The sequence below is a fragment of the Plectrocnemia conspersa genome, unplaced genomic scaffold, assembly GCF_051122295.1.
Source record: "Plectrocnemia conspersa isolate PC_06_02 unplaced genomic scaffold, ASM5112229v1 ptg000013l, whole genome shotgun sequence".
Lineage (NCBI taxonomy): Eukaryota > Metazoa > Arthropoda > Insecta > Trichoptera > Polycentropodidae > Plectrocnemia > Plectrocnemia conspersa.
Window position 1 is genome coordinate 20,041,512 of NW_028277177.1, and position 18,489 is coordinate 20,060,000.

Genomic DNA, 18,489 nt, shown 5'->3' on the forward strand with positions numbered 1-18,489 from the left:
TTTTCAGGATTATCAAATTCTCTGTTTTCAGCTAATTCAATTTCTTTTGCAATTTATTTTAATTTATAATAAATTGAATTTGTATCAATTCCTTAGAGTTTAAAGTCGTTTACTTGTTCATACGTATCGCGTTTCACCATTAAGTTATCTGGTGAGCAATATAGTGAGCAATCTTTCTGGGAAAAATGTTCGTGTGTCCAGTTTTCATATGAGCAATGATCACCATAAAAAGCTGATCTTGTATATATATTGTTTTGAATGCATTTACATTTAATCCATACCAAAATTTTTGCCATGTTTAAACAGATAAATTATTAGTAAAAAAATCTAATTGTCATATTTGGATAATAGTCCTTAGTACATGGTTAATTAGTAATACTGATAGTGCATCACCTTACTTTATACTGGTTTCGTATGTAAACCATTCCAAATGTTATAGTTTTTGGTGTGCTTCTATGATTCGATTACTTCATATTAATGTGAATATCTTCTATTTGTATAATATTAACAGCAAATGATAAATATTTAATAGAATTGCCCAAGCATATTTACAAAAAGAAATCATATTTTTCACGATGCAAAACATCTTCTCCTTGGGGTCATATTTTTTCACACATTCCCTGAAAATCACCCGGGGGTCTCCCTGAAGTCGCCTCTCAAGTTGTGTCATAACGAATTTATATTTTAGCATACGCTTCGAGTTTAATCCGAAGAAAAACACGTCCATAATGGTGACGGGCTAGCTAACGCACCGCGACAGGCCGTATAAATTAAGACTATTTTCATGTTTTGATGGTGGTGTTGGTGGTCTCGCCATTATGCTCAACACGTCGCCATTTGTATAGATTTTCCTATCTGCTGTGCTTCGAAAAAATCCCATCTCTAAACACGTACGCAGTGCATAAAATTTCAATTACCAGAAATACTCTTGAATCGAGACTTTTCATTTTTCGAGAGAAAAAAACTTATTAACATTCAACATGACAGCAAAGCGGTAGCGAATTGTTTAAGAAAATATAATACTCGGTAAAAATACATTTTAATGTTACGCGAACTGTTTATGACAAGTTTATAATGATATAAATGAATTAAACGTACTTAAATATAAAAATACATTTCATACTTTCAAGAAAAAATAATATCATAATGTATTTAATTACTGTATCCTGCAGACTAACGTTGGTTAAGGAAAAATATATAACTAAAACCTAATTAGCTTTAATTGTAAAATAATAAATTAAAACATTTATTTTTATAATTAATTATTACATAATTAAAAATTAAATAAGGTTAAATTGAAACATTCAAAAATAATATTTTGCGTTGTGGTACTGTAAATAACACTGATTTTTACTATGAAGAATTTGAGGTACACTAAAAGCTTTATAAAAATGAAAATTAAAAATATATTTAGAATAATAATTTGTATAAAAAAACTATAATATAACTAAATAGTATACATAAAAAAGATCATTATAGTTATTTAAGTGTAAATCATAGATCAATTACTAGTATTATAACGCAAAATAATTTAAAAAAAATCTACATTTCTTACGAAATTATTACTTATACTAAATAAAGTAAATTAAATATATTCTATATATATGAATTTAAAAACTAATTTAATTAATTATTCCTGAACATGAATTCTTATAAAAATAGATCCACTAAAACAAGAGTCTTCGACCTACGTGAATAATTATTTTCCACAGTTTTCGTGTTGAAAATTCGTGTCAGTCGAATAAAACTAAAATTTACCATAAAATAAAGTTAAATTATTATGCAGACATAACTATCATTTATTAAAAAAATAAGCTTAGTTAATATTAAGATTACTTAAAGTTTAATATAATATATTAATTTGATATATTACTTATCTTATTAATACATAAGTACTTATTCATAAAAAATATGAATAGAAAACTATTAACCATAAAACAATTTTAATACGTCAAATATCGTCACTTATAGCTTTTATGGTGAATAAATAAAGAGTTGTTTGTTTGTGAATGCGATTGTGTGAGTAGACATCAAGGGGCTTACGGTGTGAATTATTAACTACGGTTTTTTACTAGAAGCGCTTCACGATAGTACTCACTATATTGTTAGTTATGTATTGTATTAAAAATTCAAACACCATTGTCGATCTAAATTGATGATCTGTTTGTATCTATATATGAAACCATTCCCAAAACTCTTTCTCGTAAAAAAATTATAAGAGAGGCGAAAAAGTTTACCCTGTTATCCATAAGTACTGCTGAAAAAACTACTCTTTGTTTCGAAAGAATGCGCGCTAGACAACGTTTCAACCTTTCGTTACCAATCGCTGGAGTAAACAAAGGCGTGAACACATGTCGTGTGTGTCCAAGAAGCGATGCAATTGGCCCGCACTATTTCATCTGCGATTCGCTAGAGCTATCTAGACCTAGCATTATAATATATACGACACTTGTTCACAGAGGAAGAGACACGGTGAAAGACGCAGAAGACAGACGAGAAGAAACGTCACAAAGTCACAGCAGCAGACACAAACAAAAACAATGCATGGACACGAGACACGTCAACAGATCATCCAGCATCATCACAAAAGATCCCAGTTGCTCCACAAAATTACAGCCGACAATAATACAACTCGACACGCCAGCCAAGACTCCGACCTCCAAGATCTACCATTACTATAGCTTTTTATATATGTGGTAATCATATATTTTTATAAAATAAACCGTTAACAGATTTTTGGCTACATAGTCACACTCTTTTCGCTTCAAAATTTAGAATAAAGAAATAAATTTTAAGACTTTCAATGTTTTAATAATCCATTTATATGATTCTTGACGTAAATATGAAATTTACGAAAGATATATAAAATCACTTAGCACTGTAAGACACAATGCTTAAGTTATATTTAATGTACTGCATTTATCTTATTTTTATGATAGTAAAAAATAAATATAAAATAATACTATATTTAAATTACTATAAATAGCTAATCTAATCTTGCTTTATAATGTCATACTACAACATGCTTTTTATAAATGCAAAATTTCGGTCCGTCTAAGAAAAACTATATATAATAAATCTACAAGGATATATATATAAATAATTATTTCAGTCTCCTCTTTAGGATTACTTTGCTCGTTACAAAATCTTTCCTCGCTATGTCGTTCGAGTTTTCTTATGCTAACTTTATTTTCTGTTTTCGCTTTTAATTAACGTTATTTTTATTTACAAAGTCACCGTCTACTCGCTCGCTATTTTAAAATATTCAGTCTGCATATTGATATTAAAAGTCAACTTTCAACACTAATAATAATGGTGAATATTACCATTTTAAATTATATAAATATATATGATAAATAGATAGATATTTTAAAAATATTACTTTTTTCTAGCTGGTAAGCTGTTTTTTTATGGATATGTCCTAAAATGACATATGTAATAAAGCCATCATGCTTATCAGTGCTTCTTTTTCTTATTTATATTCATTCAATAGATATGGTGATTTGAATACCTATACATATTTTTCGTAATAAGTGTAATAGTTTACAGTAAATCTCTGTATTGGATTATTTGATATTAAATCAATAATTGTAAAAATTAGTGGATATATCTGAATTAAGTATAATAAATTCAATTATGTTAAATTATATTGCCGTCTGCTTACACTTCAGTTCTCACAGACAAAACAAAACAGTCAAGATTGGGATTTTGATTCCACAAAGCCACTGATAATAATATAAGATTACTCATAATTAAATTATTGTATGAGCAAACACTCTGTTGTCGTGTTGTCTATTTGGAAAAACTCTAACATAATTTACTCAATAATTAAATAAGACATCGAATAATGTGTATTCGAGCAAACATCAAATCCAAGAGAGAAACCATAAGAGAGTAGACGAAAAACAAGAACAGACAACCTCCTGCTGGCTGGCGAGGAGCTTGTAAACATGTTTACCCCCATGGGTGAAAGAAATAACAGGGGGATAGACATGTACAGTGTGAGAAAAAATAAACTTGTTTTTAATTTATTAGGGCATAAACAAAACATACATACTAGCAGCAGTATGTCTACTTTAGTACTCAATGTTGATCTGTTTTAATGGATGTTGCATTTATCTAAAACGCGTAAAATCTGAATGCTGGAAAACAATCAGAATTATTGGATTGTCTATTCGTTAGACCGAATCTGATAACGGAATGAATTAATCGGATTTGCCGTGTTATAAAATATTGACAAAATATCAATGGAATATGTATCAATACAATATATATATATATATATATATATATATATATATATATATATATATATATATATATATATATATATATATATATATATATATATATATATATATATATATATATATATATATATATATATATATATATATATATATATATATATATATATATATATATATATATATATATATATATATATATATATATATATATATATATATATATATATATATATATATATATATATATATATATATATATATATATATATATATATATATATATATATATATATATATATATATATATATATATATATATATATATATATATATATATATATATATATATATATATATATATATATACAAAATAACCGGCAAATTTCTGTACAAATACTTTTATCAGGTAAATTTGTGAGAACGGTATTTTAAAACTGAAATAATGTCAATAAAGGTTTAATGTACATTTTAACTTGAATTATAACGTAAAAGTAGCGGCAATGAATTTAAGTAAAGGTTAAGGAGAAGGAACTGCATGCACAATATTTTTTAATAATAAATTTATGCTAATGCAAAAAAAATATGATACATATTTTTATAATAAATGTTGTATAAAATATGCAGCATAATTGTCTGACTTACTTTATACGATAATAATTTGCAAATCAATTATGCAGATATAAAAAAATGAAATGCGGAATGAAATATTATTAATTTTTATCTTCATTACTTATTCAAGGATTAAAGGAGTTTGCTCGTTATGCACAAAGGCTTGTTATTATATTTCAGCTAATGTATTTTTTATCTATAATGAGCTTCAATATGAAATTTTAATACAAATTAAATATCGATTGGAATTTCAAAGCTTTATTAAAATATAAAAGCTTTTTGATATAATGAGACACTTAATAATATGTTTTAATAATGTTTCTTTATTACTTACTATATTTGTATTTTAATAAGATAATTATTAAAATTAAAAAAACTAATTTAAAGTGTGTGAATGAAAGTACAACTTTATAAAAAAATGCATCACAAATTTTAGAAAAAAATAATTACTATTAAAACGTTAGTCTTGATAAGCAAATTTTGGTTTATATGGTATTATGAATATTACTGTTGGTTATAAAGTTTGTTTTAGTACGTACACGTCGACCCAAAAGTAATTAATTTACCGTAATCCTCATATCTTAGTAAGCAAAAAACAATATTTTTTAATTATTTTTAATGCTTAAGTAATAATCAGAAATATTAAATAGGTTTTATATGGTTTCTATGAATATTTTTTTATTAAATAAAATCTTCATTATAATTAAAGTCCCATTATTACTTCATATACATAATAACCAATAGGAAATGTTACCTAAACTTTGTTTATTTATCGCGGAATTTACTAAAAAAAATATAGTAATATTCTTTTGAGATTTAAAAGTATATTTTAAGTATTTTTTTTTGTTAAAATGAATAACTTGCCGTGTTTAATTTTCTTTGCAATAATTTATACCGAAAAGACTTTAAAAAGCTTTTAAAAATTATAATTAAAAATAATCGGATTTAAATACTAGTATAAAAGAGATTTTTGTCACAGATACAATAATTTGCTGTCAAAATATATTTAAATTTAACGAATAGCTTTTTATGTATCGTTTTTATAAAATTATTTAAAAGTAACAGATATATATATATATATATATATATATATATATATATATATATATATATATATGTATATATATATATATATATATATATATATATATATATATATATATATATATATATATATATATATATATATATATATATATATATATATATATATATATATATATATATATATATTAAAAAGAAAAGCTCTATCCAAAAATACGCATTTTACCGCAACTTTATTATAACGCAACATTTGCCATAAAGAAAAGATAATATGATTTAAATGTATAATTATATTGCTCAATCGCTCGATTGTTTATATAATATATAATTTTTCGTAAAATAGTTTTTCGTAAAAGTCAACCTTCATCCTAAAATATTTATTTTACTACATATTTTTTATATTATTATGCAGAAAGATTTCTAGAAAAAAGTTTAAATAATTTGGTTTATTTGACATGTAAAATTAAACGCTAATTTAAGCTCTGTCGTTTGTTTTTTAACTATAATTAGAAGATTACCCAAAAGAAACACGTGTAAAAAACCTTTATTCTAAAATAAACCAGATGCGTTTTAACGGCGTAAATCTGTACCAATCGGGTAAGTCAATCAAACATTATGAATTCCAGCAATAAGTATTAGACACCAGACTGAAAATCTAGAAATTATGTGTGGTGCAGATTTTTAATATTAACGCTTTTTAATAAATAAAAATTCAAGTCTGCTGCTATGGTCCTTGGGGTTAGCAATCTAGACCTTACAAACTAAACCATTCCGTTTTTTTAACATATTATAATGCTGTGTAACAAGATTTTATCTAGGAAGTAAAGAATAATTTTGTAATATTAAGTTAAGTTGTTCGTATTTTATCAAATTGTTATTAACAAAATTAATCATTAGAAACAATTTAAAACTTTAAATATATTTTGTATTGTATCTTTTATAAAAATAGCTATTTTTTTAAGTCATATATTTTTTATAAGATATTTAAAATCGTAATTTTTAAAACGATTTATAATTTTTATCATACATCATATCAAATTGATTATAAACCGAAGTATACCCTATAGCAGGGGTGGGCAAACTTTTGATTTGATTAAATTATTGGTGGCGGTCTACTAGTTTTTACTAAGTTTGTGTGAAGTAATCAACAAAAATTAATGATTACTTCACACAAACATAAAAATAGTTCATAAATAAAACAATATGTTTTTTTTATTTTCTCTATATTTTTTTATTTTCTATTTGGCACGCGACTATGAATACTTTCGCGGTCGACCAATCGACCGCAGTCAACGCCTTGGCCACCCTTGCCCTATATTATAATTATAGTTTTCAAAGAATATTTACAAAAAATATTATTTTTAAGAAACAATACACATATAATATAAAAAGATTATTTATTTATTTTCCGGAATTTTTTTAGATGTTATTGCTTTAAATGCAAATTTAGTCGCTTACAGATATTTAATATTTCGATATTAAAATTTAATTGATTCAACACTTGTATTTAGATGCGCTGATTTTTAATCTGATTTTATTTTTTAAGCAAATTTTAATTTATACTAATGATTAAACTTAATTTTATTATTAAATGCAATCGTTGAAAACAAAAAATAGATTTCAACTCAGCGTCGGGACTATCCGTAATTGTTGCCTAGGACTTTTGAACTTTCTATCAGCAAAGTTTTGTTTCTTGTCGGCGAAAAACAAATTATTAAAAAAGCGGACATCTATTTGTAGTTTCAAAGAAAAAAACATGAACGAAGTAGTATATTCATCCAATAGATAGCAAAGTATCAAACAAAGTACTAAAATAAGTACCAAAGATTCACATTCTATGTAATGCTAACATTGTCAGATTTTCCTAATTTTGTAACTACCGTCACTCAGGCACAATAAAACAAGACATTATTTTATTAGTCAAAGAGGCTGGTTCCATCCTGATTTATCGTTATTAACTAGAGAACCGATAACTTAATAGTATGTTGAACTATCCCCCTAGTTCTAATAGTATATAGAACGAAACACTATTTTTGAAAACTATGCTTTCAACTTTTAACAAAATTAACAATAGTTCAGCCGAACTATGCCTAATCCACCGAAACGACGCTCAAAATCCCGTAAAATGAGAAGCTTTTACATACACCTTCCGATCCGGTCCAAATAATAAGTCACCTGAATCCTAATAGTTAAAGCTGATCTTTAAATTGCCTTAGAAACTACGTGACGCAGTGTTATAGCGAATACCAACACATACTCACTATAGCACGAAGTAAACGGTTAATTTAAAAATAATTTATGCAATAAACATTCAACTAACAAAATTAAACTTTGTAGTAGAGAATATATTCGTAGTATAATTTTCAGTTTTTAAACAATTAACTGAAAAATTGTATGTATATAATATTTAGAGAAACTTAAACCGGTGTGTAATTTCACGTATAAATCTATTTACCTCACCGTGTAAAATTGTTGTACCGTATAATTGTAACAGATACTTTTGAACCTACAAATGTATAGCTGAAAAGGAAGCAACCATTGAACCCATCGGTCAATACACAAATTCAGTAATATGTTGCGTGATAAATGTGATGTTTAATGGCGTAAAACCAATCTCGGTTTTAGTAAGAAATATTTTACGACCAAGACGGCAATCAATTAAAACCGAAAGTCGTTGGACGCTTGCCAAGTTTTCACTGATATGACTTGTCAACAGGTTCATAGATATTTGTTGAAGTTCAAGTTTATATACAATAAAATAAGTTAAAAATACATTTGTTTAGTATGGTATAATAGTATAAATATAACCACATTATGAACGGCGCGTTACAAGCCACCATGGCATTGGGGAATACGACCCAAATGGATGTGGAATTTTTTTCCTATTTACGAGTAAAATATGTATGTACATCCGTGAATATTTCAGCGGGTACTGGACTCGTTAAAGATAAAAATGATGATACATGAATGCATTTACGAATGTTCCATTGTTGTTAAAATTATGGCGTTTTTACAATGTCATACCCACATACATTGACTGTTATGCAAAATGAATTATTGAGTTAAAAATATAAATGATTTTTTAAGCCGCTATCGATTGCCTTTTTTTATTAGTACTTGTGCATAGTAATAATAGGCTCACTAGTGTATAATTATAATAATAGGTCGATAATAAATGTCCTTGTTTCGAATCAGTTATAACATGTTGTGAAAATCATCGCTTGCTTGTTTCTCTAATGACATAAAAAAAGTATCATTTGCGATAAAGAAATGAGTCATAAGCCATGTGTTTTCACTGATTCATTCAACAAACTAATTTATTTTTATGTTCACAAGACCATTGACTTATTTTACTGGTTTATCATTATGGTATACACTTTTAGCTATTGTAAACTGGGCACGCGTTAGGTGCGAGAAACTTATCTATATACAAGTATATATTAACAATAAAATATATAAATATGATATCCTGAATTATTATTAATCAATTCCTACATAAAATGCTTCAGAAATATTTATATAATACTTTCTGAATATCCCCTGTAATTGCATATAACCCTCTAAGCCTAATTCCTGTGGGTGTTTAAAGGATGCCCCTTATATCGTACGTGACACACGAATATAACATTTTGAGAATTATTCTAAGACGAATACAAAATGACGACGTCCCGCGGTAATCGTAATAAGCCGATTCTAGCACCATATGTATGTATATATTTACGTTCTATATTTAGCAGCTCGCAAATCTGCCTTTCTAATTTAATAACTTAACGGAATTGTTTAGCTGAAGCTTTGTACAGCCCCGCCTGTAAATATCGAGAAATGTGTGTTCGTATTACGTTTTCATCGGAGGGGTCTGAAAAAGAGACAACACACAGGGGGAGGCTATGTATGTAATATAGCACGACCTTTGTTCTTTTTTGGTCGTAAAAAAATTGCTGTTTTGTCGCAATTGCACGTCCGTAGTGTATAGTGAGAGTGATGAAAGAGTAAAAGCGAAAAGACTGCTAAAAAATTGCAACGTTTATCTGTTTTATTGCTATGAATGTGTATTCGTTTTATCTACGCGTGAAAAGCTTTAAAGTGGCGTAACTTTGTTTATGCTTATTTAAGTATGAAAATCTACGTGCTGTTCAAAAGCTTTCAGCAAATCAATTTGAATTGTATATATGCATACAAATTGTGCTAAATATGATTATTGACTTTATACTATAATATCTGTTTCTGGTTTTTTAAATATGTTTTAATATAATTAGTCAATTGAAAATTAACCTGTATAAGTACAATTTTTTGTTAATGTGCTTATTATTTTTTAATCAATCCCTAGAAACTGGTTTAAATGCTACAATAAAATTAAACTTACTTACAAAAACACAACATCTGCGAGCAGCTTTTGATAATATTAGAACATTTGCTTCAAAGTAAAATATTAATGATTGAGTTTTATAGAGGAGGAATTAAAAAAATACTCTTTATGTAGAATTATTTTGCAATTTTTCACCATTATGAACTATTTATTTTGATATTCTTAATACACAATAAAAAAATCATTAATATATTAAGTTTCTTAAGGACCACCCATTATTGATAATTCAGTAAGTACAAATGTTTTGACTTGAAATCAATTTGAGTATAAGCATTTTTTTGTAGTGGGACTAAGTCTTATTAAACTCAAAAATTCGTGTTGAAACAAGTACGTTAAATTTTTACTATATTTTCTTGATCCATAGAAAACATTTTAATAAGAAAATTCTTTTATAAATTTAAATATATCCTATAAGCTATATTACGAGCCATGCGCTTAAAGAATCTTTACAAAAAGCAAGTAAAATATTTACCGAGAAAACTGAAAATATAAGATTAAATCAAAGATTGAATTTTCAATATTTAATACAAGCATTAAAACGATAAAAAAATATTTTATGGTAATTTAACGGCAAATTAATTAGATAAAAAAATATTCAAGATATTTTTTTATCTAGAATAAGAGCAAAATTATGTAATTATTTAATGAATTTTATTATATATTTGTTATATACAGGCGGCCTTCGACTTTCGCAAAATTCGCTATTTCGCACATTTAAAAAAAAAACAATTTTTTTAAATTTAATTTTTTTTATTTTTAAAATTGAATAAAATATAAACACGAGTGAGAAACGGAAAAACTTGTGTTGATACAAACCAAAATTAATCAAGAACTCATAAACTTCACACGATTCAAGACAAAGGTGGAAATTATTAGACGTTCTGATAGCGATGAATCTTTTGCTTCAATCGGACGTTCGTATGATACAAACAGGTCTACGATATGTTCAATTTTGCAAAATAAAAATATAATTAGGAAATACGTTCAAAATTGTGGAAAATAAAGATATATTTCCGCAATCTTTAAAGATATGATTCCAAAAAAATACAGCAAAAAAAAAACATGGATGAAATGGAAAATCTTTGTCATCATGGATCGATGACCAACATCAAAAAGATGTCCCTTTGAGTATTTCAATTATTCAAGCAAAAGCTCTTAGTTTGCACAAAGATTGGAAGGATAGATTAAAAAAAGATTTTAACACGGTTTTTCGAGCAAGTAACGGTTGATGTTATAATTTTAAAATGAGGTATTCTTTTCATAATATTAAATTTACTGGAGAATCGGCTGATGCGGATAAAGATGCTGCAAAATAATTTATTTCCTAATTATTCAAAATTATTAAAGATGGAGAATATTCCTCTAGCCAAATATTTAATGTAGATGAGACAGGTTTATTTTGGAAAACTCTTTAACAATGAAAAACATGAATGAAGCCTTCACGCACCTTGACAAACTTTTAAATATTATGGAAGATAGTGATCCCAATCGTGATCAATAAAAACATAGCATGTTATAAAATACTATATGAAGAAAAGAAAAAGAATAGTGGAAAACAGTTAACTCTTGATAACTTTTCAAAGGGAACACCCGCAAACCCCACTTAAACGTCTCTCTTAAACGCCTCTTAAACATTTTATATTTACTTGATAAATAAATATTTTAAAATACACACAATTTAAATTTTTTTTACTTCCCTCGACTTTCGTACATTCAACATTCGCACACATTTTCAGGAACCAATTATGTGCGAAAGTCGAGGGCCGCCTGTACTTGTAATTACATAAATACTAAATGAATGTTTTTTATACTATTTTTTTCTGTAAAAATCTTAAAACGATTTTAACCAGTTTCTGGAAATACGGTTATTTGAAAACGTTGCTTTTCATAAACTCTAATTAAAAGGTTAATTTATGTATTTTTATATTTTATACACATTTTTTCAATTGATTTCTTACATGAAAATTACAATTAATTAATTCAAAAATTAATAAAATAAATTGCAAAGACCATATTTTATTTTAATTAGCTATGGATTATTAAAAAAATTTTTAAAACAAGATTTAAAGTATGTATGTAACTATTTTTTTAGAATGCATTAGAGTCGCGATCGCGTCTTTTATTCTTGAGCGTTGCGGCCAGAACATCAGCACTTGAGAACGCTCCTCTTGCACGAGCTATCCAGTTTCTTATCGAGCTTGCCAGACACAAGAGGAGCTTGAAAAGATTATGTGGGATGGTGCTCGTCTATTTTATGTGTGCACTATAACTGTTTTTTCAATATTATTTATGCCTTAATGATGCATTAGAAACACCTATTAAGTCATGATGGTCAGATTTATTTATGTGAAAGTATTTATTTATTTATTAATATATAAATATATACTTCAACAGATTCCCGAAACATAATAATTTTTAATCTCTTTCTGAATATATAATCAATAGTATTTAAGCACATTATTACCTTAATCCAAATGTAAATTAAACAATATTCCTAATTTGATGGATTTTAATGATTTGTGTTTCTTCTCAAAGATTTCTCGAGAAAAATAATAATCAAGAATTTTCATTGAAATCTCGCGTGTAAATCTGTGCCTAGACAATTATGGGACCACACAAAGCCCTCGTTACGACTAGAAAAAATGGGTTGCTCATAAATAATACGCAAGTATTCTCCGGTGCATTGAATAAATATTTCTTTGTACGAAACGGTCACAAAAAACAATATATCACCAGAAGATAAATAGCACGGTAAACACAATTCGACCTTAGAGATGTTCATTAATCAAATGTCATTTTCTCTGGGCGAATACATATTTTGTTTTTCTAAGAAGCAAATGCAAAGATTGTCTAGATGATCACTGCATGGTTGTGATTGGTCAGCAAGCTTTGCAACCCTAAATACAAAAGGCTGGTCTCTAACACAGACACATATAGACTCTCGAAGAGATTAGCAGACGCCCATTCACCTGCAGACAACATACGGTCATGGACGTTCACATTCTAAAAGGGACTCCACCACACGAGGACCGCAGTAGTAAGGGATTAACTTCCACTATACTGTCGCTGCCACACCAATCAGAACTCTAAGAATCTTCCACGGACATCATCCCTGCGCCAGCTTCTCCACCACCACATCTCAAAAACATCCCACCCATCATATGTAATATAATCTAATAAAATTCTATTCTTTTTTTAAGCAACTACATAAAAAAAGGGTTGGTCCATGCCAGATGTTTAAAAATATTGATACTTTCTTAGAAGTTTCTTGGAAGTATTTAAATGGCAAAAATATGTTCACGTTTTTCCCAACTATTCTAATCGGCCTAATATTTGATTTGATAATCTAAAAACTACATAAAATAGTAGATAGGAAGAAACCGCTTTGCGTGGGAATTGGCAAATTGCAAAAATGTATGGGGATTTTCCACAGAATTTTTTTCTGAAAATTTTCAAAGAATGACCGATTCCACTTTTAATGGTTTGTGCTATTTAAAAAGTTATTTTAAGAATAATATGTGATAATAAACTTACTTATATGTTTTAATACGTGATAAATGTTTTACTATTTTTCTTTTATATTTTAATCAGTAAAGTAAGGATATTTTACATATATAAAGCTATCTACAAAAGTATACTGTATTATAATAATCACATACTATTTATTTCATATATTTTTATAGCAGTTAAAATAAGAATTCTCATTTATAAAGAAATGAAAAACATCGAGAAATCAGAATGCCTATCATTTTATTTGTAGCACAATAAAAAAAGTAATCCAATGAATATATAGACTCATTTTCTACATGAGCAACGAGTGAATATGTTATTTCCTTGGATTCTTAAATATATTGAGATATAAAAGGCAAAAAACTATTTAAAATATTTAAAAAAAATAGTTTTACGTTACATTTCCTATATTTAACATTAAAACATCAACTAATGAGGAACTAAATTATACTCAAATAGGAGTACAATGATTTTTATTGTGATACTATCAAAATAATATATAATTAAAAATCTAACTTTGTTCTTATTATAAATTCGAATAAAAAAGTATATTACTATTTTATAAATTTAATTAAAATTACAAATAATTAAATAAGATAAATATCAATCAATATATGATATTGATTTGCCTCTCAAATAGAAATCAGAGAAACTAAATAATAAAATTCTTGTACCTTTAAAAAATTCACTGCCACATATCAAATCAACAAATTTGATAGGAAAATCAATGATAAATTAATAGCCATAATTTGTTTTGATAGAAAATACATAACACTAACTATTCTTATATATTTACGTAAGTAATGTAGGAATTTTATTCTATTGAATATTCTTATAAATATAAAAAATTATCGCAAAAAAAAATTGTACACTTATCTATTTATTATACATACATAGGTTTCACGAAATATTACATGAATTATGGCATAGAATATGAAGATATGTAAATACTAAAATATTCATATTTTATTAATTTTTTTTAAAACAAAACTTATATGATATAAGTAATTGTAATTCAAGAATAATAAATTAAATGTCTAGTAATACTTCGCGTGTAATAGTTTTCTTAATCCGTTAAAATTAACCATAATTATTCTGTGCTCATAATTTTTTTTTAATTAAAATTTATAATAATTACATTTTAAGCACTAATACTAAAATATGTATTTATAGTACACTGTCTCAATAGCCTTTTTAACTTAGACATAATTGATTGCGCGCTGAGATTGAGCTAATTAAATTAATAATAGTTAATCTTATTATATATTAATTATTTTTTTAAATAAGAATATCTTGTTACTAGTAATGCTATATAGATTTATTATATTTATACTAGTAACAAATATATCATGTTGAGCAATAGAAACTAATTGAAAACATATATACACAATCCTGAATTAAATTTTTAGTTACGTTAAGGGAATTACTATTTTTTTTTTGCCTAATAATTGAATTTTTATCATTATAATGTACCACAAACAATTATATATTGTTATAATATAAATTTGTTGTAGTATTGAATAGTAATTAAAATATAACACTACTAATCCACGTTCATAATGGAGTTTTGCGCGTTACCGCACGAATAATACGAATAGTCAATAATGCATTGCAAACGTACGTGATTCACTGTATATTAAGTGTAGTTTATTATAATAACACATTTGTATTTTTAAAAACGTGTGTAACCCCGAAAACCATTTAGTTAAATTATAACATACACGAACGACCTCATTTCAAAACATAAAATCGTATGCATTTTGTAAAAACTATTATATATACATATGTACGTATGTATAAATATATAATTAATGATTGATCATCACTTACATGAAAAGATCAATCACAATTTAATCGTCTTATAAACGTATATTTTAATAAGTATTTTATAATGAAATTAATTTTACGCGTATACAACATTGATGACAATATCAAAGATTATACAAGAAATAGTACTTAACTAAGAGAATTTATCCCTCAAAGGGATTGAATTGTGAGAGAGAGAGCAGGAATGCTTTATAAATTGAACGTCAAAATACAGAAAGGCTAACCATGATGCTTATGTAATCTACTTGAACAGCAAAATGTAAAAAAAAAACACTTTTGAAAGATAATTTTATATATATTTTTTATTAAAAATGTCTTGTCAATATTGAGTATTTGAAATTTAATATATAAATGAAGACAACTTCAATCTCTTCCTGATTAAATGTTATTTTGTAAACACAGCTCAAAATAAATATAAACAATCTCTACTTGATCGTTTTCGTTAGAAGAGCTACGAAATGGAGAATATTTAAATACTCTCGAGTTTGGAGCAGCACTTTATCGAAGATTATTTTTCCAATTTTCTTTCTCGAGAATATGTAGATAAAGCAGAAGCGTTTTACGCCTCAGAATTGATCGATTTCTCACTAGGGGTTAAGTGAACGCAAAAACTCCGAGTATGGATTTTATGTAATAAAAATTCCAAGTCGGATTATGTAATATTATTTCGGATTAAAAAAATCCTTTGTGTGTGTACATCATATTTGCATGTAAGAGTCATATTTTATGCCTTAATTATTAATATAGCAAGAGAAAAAAGTTGACTTTTGCGTTCCCAGTCGCGTGTGTGTTTCGCACTATTGTGCCATGATAAACCTCTAAAAATATATGATTTTAAGGTTAACGCGAAAAAAAATTTACTCGACTACATCAAATACTAAATAGTAATAATAGTTTTAAAACAAAAATCTACGTCGATATATGGGTAAATTTAAATTTAATGGATTATCTGAATATCATGAATAATTCAGATCCAATAGGGTAGTTCAAGTACCCTTAAGCTGGATGCAAATCAAGGGGTGAAAAAATAGATATCAGCTAATGTACCTATGTGTCTTGTTTATATATCACTATCAACTTTAATGGGTAAATGTGGATTTAATTTATTTTAAGATGAAATAATAAATAATGGGAGAGACATAATATAAAATGCATAGCAAAGAAACGTTTTTTTGTAATTAATATTTGCTAAAAAATACATTGAAACGTTTACGGTGGATAAAAGGGAACAAAACGAGAAAAATCGAAGCGAAGCGGAGTGTCGCTTGAAACAACACCTTGAATATTAATAACTTCTTATTGTTTGCTATATTGTATACATTTCTATTGTGCTCCGTGTACTTTAAACGTTAAACGCGAGAGGCTTCAAAACCAATAATAGAAAACGTATTACTTACAAGCATTTTTTTAATATGTTTGTAAATAATACATTGAAAAATTTATTGTTGTTTTAAATATATTAGGGGTACCCAAAAGTAATGACGTTTTTAACAGCATTTTTTAGTATATTCAAATTTTTTTAAATAATTTAATTTTTACCGTTTTATATATCCTTCTTTTACTTTACTAATGAATTACTACTGCCCTTATTGTAATAATTTACTACTGCCTTTTTTATCAAACAGAGCCGACTTTACTTCTAGTAAATTAAAAAAATTTCCTTAAAAAAATGCTTGTGTTGATTGTTACATTTTCTTGCCTATTCACTAGAGATGGTCTATTTTCACTCAATCGAGCTAAAAATTTACTATACACTTCTGACATCAATGTTCTACTTTGTTAAATAAATCATTTAGAATACCACCATACACAAAGAAAAACATTTTTAGGATGCAATCCGAATTTAGGGGATGGAATTGCCCTTTCTGTTTGAAATAGTCACTGTTTTTCCAAGTCACGTTATAATACAAGGCACATTTTTCGTCTCCAGTGATCTGATTTTAGAGAAATGAATGTAATTTTATTTTCTGTAGTGATCAAATAATTCATGGCTAAGCCAAAACCCCTATTTTCAGCTCTTGCAAATATTTTTTTAACATCTTTGGGTAGTCGCACATGAAGTAATGATCTTATTTTATAATTATTTTATTATAATTGTTGGATATGCTTCAGCTTAAGCTTTTAATACTATTTCATCCTCCAAGATGTGTATCCACTTTAAGGCTCATCCACAAAATCAAAATCACCAGATTTATTTTTTTAAGCCTAAAATATCTACTATTTTGCTATAAATTGCACAAAAAATTTTTTGTATCAGCGTGACAATAATTATTATATAAAATTTATCGATATGCAGCTCCGTTAATTATTTTTAAAGATAAATTTCTCCCATTATTGTCCGATCAGTATTTTTTTCATCGAACAAATATCAACTACAACACAAAAATATAAAAATATGTATTTACTACTCAACAGTCCGAAGTTAACTATATTCAAAAATGTTTAAAAAACGTGATTATTTTTGTGTACCCTTAATATTTTAATAACTTTTATAAAAAAAATACTAAATAGTTTCTTACCCTAACTAAGACAAATTATATGGTTAATGAGGAGCGATGTGGTCCAGGGGAATAGTATTTACTTCATTTATAGACAATATTAAAGAAGTGCTCATACCTTATACATAATATCAATTATATCTGATTAATGTTTTTCTTTAAAATTTTAAAATATGCCAGAATTGTAAAACATAAATTAAATATTTATATTAATTTCATTTAATTTTTAAAATAAATTATAAAAATACTAGATTTATTGTGTAATATAAGAAACATCAGAAAATGACATCTAAGAGTTATGTATTTTAAGTAATAATACAACAATATGTATTGCAGCCATATTAATTAGTATGAATAATCATACTCATTTGAAAAAATATTTTTG

General features: G+C 26.4%; 1 protein-coding gene across 1 annotated transcript in view; it reads right to left on the reverse strand.

The window, feature by feature from the left end:
* The window catches only part of Ac3 (Adenylate cyclase 3), a 131,788-nt gene that overhangs the window by 100,812 nt on the left and 12,487 nt on the right, over positions 1-18,489 (reverse strand). The gene's annotated exons all lie outside the window — the stretch shown is intronic.